Below are 12,640 nucleotides of genomic sequence, written 5' to 3'. Positions count from 1 at the left end.
TGTTATTATTATAGATTTTTATCAAAATTATTGTTGATAGGAGTTTTTATTAAAAACAGCTGAATTAAATATATCTACCATTTGGTTTGCTAAATTCTGTATGCATGTGGTCCTTTTGCCCATCATTCCAATACATGTAGGACATATGTATGAGTATTAGTGTACATTATGTTACTCACCAGTGGGCATTTATTAATTCAGTATGGAAAACAATAACTACAGTAACACCGGCTAAAACCAAACTGGAATGTTTGATTCAGTACAGTTTTAACCAATAGGAATCAAGTATCAAGTGGTGGCTTATCAGTACTGAATCAGTGGACTGTTTCATACAGTCTTCCTGTGATGACAAGTTGTCTGGATCAAATCAAACCACAATTGAAGCAGTTTCGCCTGAGCCAATGAAAAGCAACCACGTTTGCACCAATTTTTTTACAGTCGCACATTATTCTTTAATTTCTTTATGAACATAAAGCAATCTTTGACTCACCGTCAATATCGAAACTGTTCGTGACCTTCAAGCAGACAATTTTCATACCGACTGCTAATACGGACTTGTTCCTTATCAGCCAAAACGCAGTCAAGGCATGCTATTTTTTGAGAAATCCGCATTACTTCTTTCCTCGTAGAAGACAGATTCAGCGTTTTTCATAATTTTTACAAACGTGCACGGATAATTAAAGAAAAAACAGCAATTACATGTACTTACTTCGCCCGTTGTGGATGAATGTTGGCACTTGCGGGCAGATCTGGATTTGATCCCAATCAAACAAACACTTATTAAGCTCTTAATGTATGAGCTCTTGCAATGAATTGCACGCCTCTTAGAACCTTTGTAATGAGAAACATCAACTGCTTTTCTTGCCGTGTTTTAGCGCTCAAATAAATCTAATTAGAGATCATATATCAGAAATTTAATCCATAGCTGTTGACAAGTCGAAATCAATTTTTTTTACATTCTGTAAATTATTATTTGCCTTGGAAGCCTTGCTTTAGCAGGGAACTAGAAAGGAAAAATAAAAGAACAAGGAGAAAAAAAGCTTCGAATCATTCTCTGGTAAATTAATTACTGCAATTGCGAATTGAATTACATTGTAGGCACGTGGCTGTGACATTTGTGCTGGTGTTGGTGTCATTTAAATTGGCGTGACGGATTGTTTTCCTTCGCTTACCGGTATTCACTGATGTTGTCCACCTTAGTTCCAAAAGCATATAAACAGTGACTCATACATATCTCTTTGCATATACCATAAAGTTGTCTCACTGATAACTGCGTCAACTCTCCTGAACTTAATCAGTTGAATGATTTCATACGCAAAAAGCTTGATTGCCCAGAGAGCCTTCCAAGTGATTCAGTCAGACAACCAGACTTATTCAATTGACCCGGAGAACAGCAAAAGTTACTAGTGCGAGTGTGAGGAAAATCGTAGGGATTGTCTTCTGTTATTATCTGGCACTATCCATGTCAATAACTGACTCAGTTTTAAATTAATGGTAACCGGCTGATTCAGTTGGATCTTCTAACTTGAGAGCAGAGAAATGAAAAGGTGTCCATTGTCGGCTTGTCTGATATGCTGAGAGCATTATTCTATAAAACCTTATTAACAGAAATTTGTTTTTGCACCTTGTTGCTCTCGTTTCCTAAAGTGAATCAGTTGACTGATTCCGTACAGTTCCAATTTATACCCAGAGAGCCTTCCAACTGATTCAGTCACACGGCCGGTCTTATTCAGTTGAGAGCAGCAAAAGTTACTGTGAGTGCCAAATCGTAGGGATTTTCCTCTGCTGCTGATTTAGTTAGGTCTTCTAACTGAAACTCGAGCTCAGAAAAATTAAAAAGATCTCTAGTTGTCTCTTCGCGGTCAGCTATGTTCCATTTAAGCGTTGTTGAATGAGACCTTGCCAACTGAGATTTTCTGTTATTAATACCTTGTCACGATTATTATTGAATCCGTACGCAGTTCAGAAGCTTCACACGTATGCATTGTCATTTATTTCCTATTGCTCGTACACTTTAACTGATACTGACTGTTAGGGAAAGTTAAAAATTTGTTATATTCCATACATAAAGTGGCTAAAACCTTTACCAATGCGTGTAAACGATTTAGCAAATGAGCTTTTATCAGTTTAGCCCTTGAGAGCCTTCCAACTGATTCAGTCACATGGCCGGACTGATTCGGTTGAAAACAGCAAAAGTGACTGTGAGGCAATCGCAGGGATTACATTCTGCTGTTCAGTGTCCGGCACTGAGTATTTGTGTCAATGACTGATTCAGTCACAAATTAATGGTAACTGATTCAGTCAGGGTTTTAACTCGTTCTGATCAGTAAAAAGATCTCCAGTTGTCGGTTCGTCAGCTATGTTGCAAGCATTGTTGGATGAGACCTTGTCCGAGCTGAGATTTTCTTGTTTTGTCTATCGCTCTAGTTTAAACAACTTTAACAAACTTCAGTTATCAATGGTTTAATATTAGGGAACTTAAGCAACGACAATGGTGACGGCAACGAGAACATCACAAATTTGCATATTTAGTGAGCAAAAACAATAGTTTTGCATACCTTGCAAATGCCTTTTTCACTTTTGTCCATTTCTTTGCCATCGTCAGCAACACAACAACATGAAATAGCCATATTTCAGGTTTTATGAAGAACGTCAGCACTTGAAGAGAAATTTTCATTTTCTCCCCTAAATTAAGCGCCATTCCTACCAGTGTCATTTTTGAGGAACTACCACACCCTTGACACATTAAAAAGGTTGAAATAGTCACAAAGCGATTACAATAACGGGAAATGTCAGAAATGGTAACTGATTCAGTCAGGGTTTCGTACTCGTTGTGATCTAAGAAATTAAACTGAGATCTCCAGTTGTGGGTTCGTCACCTTTGTTGCAACTTGTATCATTTATGATTGAATCCGTACATAGGGCATAAGTACTGATTCAGTGAATACTCAGTGAATAGCAGAATGTAATCCCTACGATTTGCCTTAGAACCTTTGTAATGAGAAACATTAACTAGTTTTCTTGCCGTGTCTGAGCGCTCAAATAAATCTAATTAGAGATCATATATCAGAAATTTAATCCATAGCTGTTGACAATTTGGAGTCGAAATTTTTCACATCCCGTAAATAATTATTTGCCTTGGAAGCCTTGCTTTAGCGGGAAATTAGAAAGGAAAAAATAAAAGAACCAGGGTGAAAAAAGCTTTGAAGCATATTTCTCTGGTAAATTCATTTATTGTAGGTGTGTGGCCTTGACATTAGCGCTGGTGTTGGTGTCATTTAAGTTGGCGTGACGGATTCTTTTGCTTTGCTTATTGACTGATGTTGTCCGCCTTCGTCCAAAAATGTATGAACAGCGGTGGGTCTAAAACACAGGCCACAGGTCAGGTCAGGTCACAGGTCGAGTCACAGGTCAGGTCAGGTCAGAGCAATAGGAAAAATACTTTTCTGCCAACGAAATTGACTATGTTCACCATACCATAATGGGGGCGGGGGGTATTTACATAAAAAAACAATACTGGTTATTTACTCTTTGCTCTGTATCATGCTTCAGTCAACTGAACATCCCTCGTTTTAATGCAAATACCCCCCCCCCCCTCCCTCCCCTAATGACCTGTATGATGGGAAGGGTGAAAAAAAAAAGAATAACGAGAAATATAGATAAAATAAATAAAATAAATTGGCAGTACCCATAAGTCCTGTCATCACGTGATTTATCTTGTGAGCATATGGGTAAAAGTCACAGAAATGGAGGATAAGAGCGATGCCGAGGACAACAAAGTAGGAGCAATTTGCACGTGAAATTCGTTGTTTTCGTTTTGGAACGGATTTAATCCCGTAGAGCCACATTCTGAATGGCATTCTCCTCGAGTAAGCAGATCGTTTTTAATTCAGGAAACTCCAAAGAGCGAAACGTTTTCCTTTGTCCTGCAATTTTTTTGTCTGATTATAGGCACTATTATACGTCAGTAAGCTCACCTTTCACAACATCTTAAAAGGGTCGTTATACGAGAGAAAATAAGCCGTGGCGTACATAATACACGAAAGGAATTATTTATACGAGTATAAACTCCCAGGCCAGGATAAGCCGTGGCTTGAGTGCGAGGAAAATCGTAGGGATGGTCTTCTGTTATTATCCGGCGCTATTCATAGCAATAACAGATTCAGTTGTAAATTAATGGTAACCGGCTGATTCAGTTGGATCTTCTAAGTCGAGAGCAGAGAAATGAAAAGGTGTCCATTGTCGGCTTGTCCGATATGCTGAGAGCATTGTTCTATAAAACCTTATTAACAGAAATTGCTTTTTTCACCTTGTCGCTCTCATTTCCTTGAGTGAATCAGTTGACTGATTTCGTACAGTTAGTCGTGGTAACTTCGACGCTTTCAATTTATACCCAGAGAGCCTTCCAACTGACAAATCTCAAACCTTTCACCTCTGTTATATGCGTATACACACAAGAAGTTTTAGGGGTATACACCTCCCTGTCTTTAAATACCGATCAACTAATTTACATTTGATTGTTCACAATAACAGTAACGCATGCGAGTATCAGTTTGAAGGCGACAGTTCTTCTTGTGGTTGGCTGCAAAGGAAACTGACAAAAGAGGAATTCGACGTGTGCGCCGGTTGAGCCACCACAGAGACGTGCATTTTTACACAGAAAATGCTTAGGTTGCGTTTGATGAACTGCGAAAGAAACTGGACACGCTTCGCTTATCTTCCTGTCCAAAAATATGCCTTTTATTGACTGTTATCGTGTAACAAGGTGACCGTTAAATAGAGGTAATTTACAATATATTTAGTCGTTTGGGAAATCCAAACGGTGACCACGTCTGCTTAATAGGGATGACCGTTTAATAGAAGTCAAATTTACGGTAAATAAAGAAAGTAAATTTCGGGAAATTGATAGGTGACCGCTAAATTGAGGGCCGCTTAATAGAGATTTGACTGTATATCTTTTAAAAGACAACCAAGTGTATGGACATAGGAATCGAACCTGGGAATGTTCATTAACCCGTCACCTCACCACTTGAACACAACACCGCCAGCTGCTGCTTAAATTAAACACTTTATGATACTGCTGTCTTATCACTCGGCAACAAACAATATTAAACACTGCGAAAGGTCGGTTTCCAAACTTCAAGACAAAGCTAAAGATTTTAAAATCAAAGCTTAGCCTTAAATTAATCTAGCTTAGGCCTAATTACCGTTTAGCAGCGATATTCTATGGGAAACTTAAATAAATGTTTTTATTGAAAATGCGGTGTCTTGATCTTCAATGGTGAAGCGGAAAGAAGCGGTTCCTATTAATTAGAAACTCCGCGTTCAAATCCAATCCACGGATATGATCTTTTTATTTTCTTATTTTCTCTGCTACCACAACCACAAGTCCTCGGACACAGTGTCCTAAATTAAGGATATTAGTAGATTCAAAACAAATTATTGAGGGGAGGGGGGGTCATCAAAGACCCCCCTGGAACGGAAAATCCTGGGGGGGGGGGGGGGAAGCAAATCAAAAAGTCTTCCGTGGTGGGGGTATGGATATTTTCCTGCGAACCACACAATGAGCGCTTTGACTTAAAAACTGGGAGCAACTTCAGAATACCCGGCCATGATTGCGTGACATTGAACGCTTGCTCCTGCAGTCCGCACTCCCCGCCGCCGTGGCGAAAAATGAATATTTATTTAAATGGCTATAGAAATATTGCTCACCGCAGTCCCGCACTCCCGCAGTGCCAATAATTAATATTAAATGGCTATAGAACTATTGCTCCTGCCATTAATGCACTCCTGCAGTGGTGAAAATTAATATTAAATGGCTATAGAACTAGTGCTTCGACCCGCACCATCCCCGAGCAGTCCCGCAGTCGAAAAAAACTGAATATTAAATGGCTATAGAACTAGTGCTCCTGCAGTCCCGCACTTCCGCAGTGGAAAAAAATTAATATTAAATGGCTAATCACTGAAACGAGTGCTTAGGCTTAATCAGTAAACGAGTGCTTTCTTCTTCACACGATCTCGTGAAAAAAGTGTAGTTAACAGAAGCTTAAATGAAAGCTAAAATTCTAAGAGAGTGCTTAGGCCTAATCACTGAAACGAGCCAAGGCTGTTGCCTAACAGGAGCCGGTAGCCTGGGGCTCCCAAAGAATAGCTCTGGGCTCCTTAATTTTTTCTTAAGTATTTCTATTTTGTTTCAATATGCAAATATTTATTGACTGCGGGACTACGGGAGCAGGGCATTTAATGTCACGCAATTGTGGCCGGGTATTCTGAAGTTTAGCCAAAAACTGTTTTATCGTGCCGGCCATTTAGTGATTTGAAAACCATCATGGGCTGCTGGTCACGATTCCAGCCAACGATCAGCCATGATGATTTCTGAGAAGAGACAGGCCCACAAAGTTATAACAATACGAAAACTTCCAAGAGACTGGATTTATCACTTAAAATGCAGCAAAGAAAAAACATCCTTACCTTCTGTAAGGGAGCTTTTGCTCACAACAGATCGAAATAATTCTAACCACGTCGGGACCCACGTTCTTCGCTTAAATCAAGGAATGCTCATTCTGTCTGTCCAGCGGATTTGACAGAGAAGAAGATAAGTATGTCATGTATGGGAAATTTTATTGTCCCGGGCAAACATATTCACTACTTTTATTGCCGGTTTTCACTGTCACACACCATCATCAAAACCATTCAACAAATAAAGACAAGAATCAAAGAGATAAAAGAAGACTAATATTCGAACAGTCTCGCAAAGGTTCATGTCTGTGCGATGTTTAGTGCGGAGAGATATTCGAAGAAATGTTTTACTCAAATTTATAGGGCTTTTTGTATGGAGTGGCCATGTTTGTGTTCCTATGAAGAGCACAAATATGGTAGCCAGAAGCTAACAAAAACATATGTCATCGAGTTTTGCTATGAAAAGCCTGTAGTCGTCTTCTGAGGGCTCATAAACATCTATATGAGTATTTATTGTCATACAAAGACTGGTTAGATTGCAAAATCTCAGCAGATAAGTCACTTTTTTAACCTACGTGACAACATCCTCGGCCGCCATTTTGATATCGTGTCACGCAAAAGCTTAGAAATTCAACCTTGCCTTATCACAAGACGAAAAACCCTATGAAACTGCAAATTTGTGAAACGATAAGTCTTCACCTGTCTCTAATAACTAACTAAACTAAAATCTCAAAAGGATTTAAATAATTCTTACTTTTTAATTTTGATGACGTCACGTGAAATCCAAGAATTACTATTGGCTGGTGGCCGATGAAAACTCCACTAGCCACCGACAGCCACCGACACTGACGTGAATAGTTGTTTTCGTATCTACTAAAACAGTGAGATAATAAGCACAAAAAGGTGACTTTAAGTAATTTATTCCTGCAACAATTACAATTTGCTTATTGCTCGGAGGTGAATAGCAAGGATTTCTGGAGTTTGAGAACCCAATCAGAGCGTACAGTACCTAGGAATCCTTGAGGCGAATATTACAAAACACTCCGAGATGAACGAATAAGAACATAGCCTTCTGCTCGCGAAGTTGAAGGCCTATGGCTTTTCTACACGTGCCTTGGAACTGATGTCCACCTACCTGCTAGGTCGTCAACAATGTGTCAGATTAGATGGCGTATGCTCTGACTTCAAAACAGTTAAATCTGGCGTTCCTCAAGGTTCACTATTGGGTCCGTTGTTGTTCAACATATTCATTAATGATTTGAATTTTTGTGTTCCTAATGTCTCATTGCGGCTGTACGCTGACGACACGACTGCCTACCTGTCAGATGTATCTCCCACCATTCTAGAATTTTCCTTCAACAAGGATCTCCAGGCTCTTTCGTCGTGGTTTGAGTCCAACTATTTAACAGTGAACTGTGCTAAGACTCAAGCATTATCTGTCGGACCCTGTGCCTATCATTATTCTTTATTTCTTTTAATAATGCTCAAATAGAATTTCTCCGATCTATTGGAGATTCTCTTGGAGTAACTCTAGACAAGGACCTATCCTATAAAGAACACATATCAGATCAACTAAAGAAAGCCTATGCCAAGGCTTCTGCTCTGAGAAGAATAAGGCGTTTTCTTCCTCATGATGCAATGATAAAACTTTATAAAGCATTTATATTACCTCATCTCGAATACTGTGGTCCTTTGTTTGTAGGCATAGGTACGGGTCAACGCAACCGTCTCGAAGATGGGCAACTGTTATATTTTGAGAACATTAATCGGGCACAACAAGTCAATGTCATACGACGAACTGCTCACTGCGGCTAGCATGACATCTTTATATTGTAGGCGCTTACATCAGGCGTTAATACTTCTTTTTAAATGTCTAAATGGTACGGGTCCTACATATATATTGCTAGCCTTTTAAATACAGGCATACACCGTATAGGCTAAGAGGAGGGCTTGAATTTGGAATTACCTAAATTTAATTGTAAATTTAAGAAGAATTCTGTCACTTACTTATTCATTAACTAAGTTATGGAACAGTTTGCCTTCTCATGTGCGTCTTTCAAGTGATGCTAGTGACTTCAGAAGTAAATTGCACGATTGCAGTTTTTTAGAACGTGTCTTATAGTCTCTCTGTTATTAGGTATGGCAGCTGCGGATCCAGGGGGAGGGTTGGGGGGTCCGGACCCCCCTTCCCTAACGAATTTTTTTTTTTACTACTTGTTTGAGTCTAAAATTCTCGCATCTGCAGGATCGCCTATTATTACTCAACTGGTTGACTTGTTTTTTGATGGAGAGCCATTCTATTTTGCCACTAATCTGAAAAAACGTTTCTGTGGTGTTTTTTCTGAGTCGAGGTTTGGACCCCCCCCCCCCCCCTATCAAAAATCCTTGGATCCACCCCTGTATAGTACTGAAATAATCTGTTGGAGCCAGTGTGAGATTCAAGAAATGGACAGAAAGGCACCTACATGTAAGCTATTGTCAATCTATAGATATCTCCCACTCAAGCTGATAGAGATAGACGTTATATATCCCCAGAAGGGACGGCGGCAACTGAGGGCTGCTAGGTGTGGAGGGTACATCTGGGATTGAGAACCTTTACCAGTATGCGAGTAATAGTGAAGAAATGGCCCTAAAGACGGTGCCAAAAGAACACACGCTGAAGAAGAGGAAGGGTTTTTCCGTGTATGAAAGCTCCAAGGTGAGAAAAGAAAGGAGGCTGTTAAAAAAACCTTCTCACAGACAGTTCTTCAAAGCTATTAAGACAAGGTGATCCACAACATTCTCGGACATGGCTGAGGAGAGGTCAGTAGACGAGGCAAACCGAAGGGTTGATTATGGGCGGCCCAGGAACAAGCTTTAATTAAGAACAAACAACTTGAAAACCAAACATCGACAAGCAGGACGTGTCACCTGCGTTAAGGTTATGTAGTTAGAGGAACACAATGTGCACACATTGGTTCCAGAGTGTAAAACGCTTATTGCAAAAAATACCGTCTGTGGAGACAGAACAAGGCTGTAGCCATAATAAATTGGTAGCTTTGTGAGAGATTTATATTCGAAAGGGGCTTTATGTTCTATGATCATAATCTGCAGCGGTGCTGGAGCCGACAAGGTCAAGTTGCTGTGGGACTTTCACGATTCAGACAGAGAAAAGACTGCAAAATAGATATCAAAAAAGCGCAAGAAGGATACAAGAGAAAGATGGAAAAAGCAGGAAAGAAATATCTGTTGCTAAAGCTAAACTAGAAAGGCTGAGAGAAAACAGGAAGATCACCAAATGAGGGAAGGAAAACAATGAGAACTTTGAGAGGAGTCAAGAGAGTATGAAGGTAAGTGAGGTAATCCCTTATAAGTTATTTTTTAGATCTCCTGCGAGATCCGGAAATCCCCACGAGGGTACTGATAGCCAATCATATGTCCCCCATTTTTACCAATGATGACAGCTGAGCGAATTCCCACGCATGATTCGCGTCGTTCGCGAAAATGGGGACATATGATTGGCTATCAGTTAACCCTCGTGGGAATACCGGATCTCGCAGGAGATCTAAAAAATAACCTAAGATGGATTACGTTGGGAATAGGGCAAATATGAGGGATTACCTCTCTTACCTTCATACTCTCTTGGAGGAGTGTAAATCCATCAGAAGTGTGAATTTGGTGGCCTTTATGGAAGAAACGAAATCAGCTCTTACAAGAGACTTGAGGTGGCTCTAACCAGCTAGGCACTCTATTTAGAAAGATTGGCACTGCACCATATGAAACAGCATTATTGCTGAACAAGATGCGATCATTATTGTAACGTAATAAAGTTACCTTGGCAAGGGGAAAGCCCAGAAAAAAAGAACCTATATTTTGGCCTTAGTTGCTCATATCTCAAAAACAAACTCGGTGACCACTTTTTTTCGGCTGGAAAGTGATCAGGCCAAGATGAAACTTTCTGCAAAGTGAAAAAAAAATTTCTGTAGCGCAAAATCAGAGCCACCTTAATAAAAATCACAGATTTAAAGTGGCTGTGAATCCACTGTACAGAATTTGTTTAAACATTGCACAAGTTTCAACTTGGTCTTCCGATCACTTTCCATTGTTTGTTTTTGAGATATGTGCAACTTAAGGCAAAATAAAGGGTGGTGTACAGAGCTTTCCCATTGCCCACGGTGACTTATTACATCACAATAATGACCGCATCTTGTTCAGCAATAATTGGTGTTTCTTACGGTAAAATAACATTGCTAATACGTGATACAGCGTTGTAGTGCCAGACCTTCTAATAAGAACGTTACGTGAAAGCTTTGAAAGGGCTTGAGCCCACCTTAAGAAGAGGTTCTGATCCTGGAAAAAAGCAGCAAGAAGCAAGAAAGAGCAATAAACAATTACCATCCACCAAGGGAGTGTCTCTGAGAGTTGTAAAGGGATAGTAAGTGCGCAAGCGGAAATAGATGACAGAATGCTTGTAAACAAATATCAAAGAGCCAATGATATTAACAGGGAAACACTGCATGGAATATTTGAGAACATCGACGACGCGGGTCGTGGTTTCTATCGAGACCTGTGGGAGAATGAAGGAACAGGAAACTCCAGAACTAGGTGGCTTGAGAAAGTAATAGAAGCAATAACTGACCAAGTACCACCCCCTGCGAAACGGCAACGACGTGGTAACAGCCACAGTTGAGCAAGTTAAAAAGATTTAATGAAAAGAAGAAGAAAAACTGGAGCACGCCAGCCAAGTTAATAACATTCTGACGGATCAAAAAGTCTTCTAGCCTAGAAATATTTTAAAAAAGGACTTAGATCTAGTAAGGACTTAATTAATTCTATAAGTTATAATAAGGAATCTTCCATGATAAGAAACAGGAACGAGGATTTTTTTTATTGATCTTATCTTAATTAAACTGTGTCTGAATTTTAAAATTTTGATGATTATTTTATCTAGTTCTTAACCATATTCTTAAATTGTAGTTCATAGTGCTATATATTTATTTGTATTATTATTATATTTATTATTTATTTCGGTTGTTTTTCTATTTATTCACATGTACATACTTTTGTCTTAAATAGTAGATAGGCAGGTCCACATCAGGACTTCAGTCTTGCGCATTCTGTAACCTGCGTTATCAAATAAACTATGTATGTATGTATGTATGTATGAGAAACGCATGTGATTCACGAAGGTGTTACAAGAGCATTTAAAGCAATCATCCAAGGTCAATCACTTATTCCAAACTGGGCGCCTTCAATCCAAGTCCTACCACGTTGCTTAAACACAGTTTACAGGTGGTTCACATCATGTCTGCTAGATCCGATCGATAGTCATCTAATGATTATGATCTCGCGCAACTAGTAAAAAGAGGTGCAAGAAGAAATTGTAATTATAATGGAACCACGGATAACTTTGTAATCGACAGGATGGCGATGCAGCATTGTCATAGAAGTAATCAGAATCTCAGCATAGCTTGGATCCATGTAATAAGGGAAGCGTTCGACTCAATCGACCATGGGTGGATCAATGAGATGACGGCTGTTCATAGGTTTCCTAAGTTGCCGACCATAGCAGTGTGTTGTCTAGCTTTTGTTGGAACACAAGAATAGTGGTAAGAAAAAAACAAGGATGCGAACAAACAAATATCATCAGGTTCACGAAAGGACTTCCTCATGGTGATGCTCTTTGCCCTAAACTTTTCACACTGTTCCTGAACTCTTTGGCATGGATGATGTGGATATAAACTATCCAAGCCAACAGAGGGTAAGGGTTCCCATCCGTTGCTGTACGTAGTTGACCTTAAATTGCTTGCAGCCACATACTGTTTTAAGATCAACAGTTGCGGAGCTAAGCTACCAGATGTGGTCCGCAACATTGGCCAATTGCAGACCTACGACAAATTGATAGCCAAGCTCCAAAGACTGTTGTTAGTAACGGAGGGAAACACCACGCGAGCTCAACAGCGCGTTTGTATCTTTCAGAAGAGTGGTGGAGGATGATCCTAAGATTAAAACAGTAAGGAAAATTGAAGAGCAGGCGATCAAAACAGGAAATATCTCAATGGGTGAAGGATGCAAACATTTTTGCTGAAGAGTATAAAGTTGATCTTAATCTACAGTATCCAGAACCCTCTGGTCGCACAGAGAATGGCGAAACAGTTTCTCATACAAAGATTGGAGATTACTTAAAGAAGTTCAAAGTTGA

This window comes from Montipora capricornis, chromosome 6, assembly GCF_036669925.1.
Source record: "Montipora capricornis isolate CH-2021 chromosome 6, ASM3666992v2, whole genome shotgun sequence".
NCBI classification, from domain to species: Eukaryota; Metazoa; Cnidaria; class Anthozoa; order Scleractinia; family Acroporidae; genus Montipora; species Montipora capricornis.
This window is presented reverse-complemented; position numbering follows the sequence as displayed.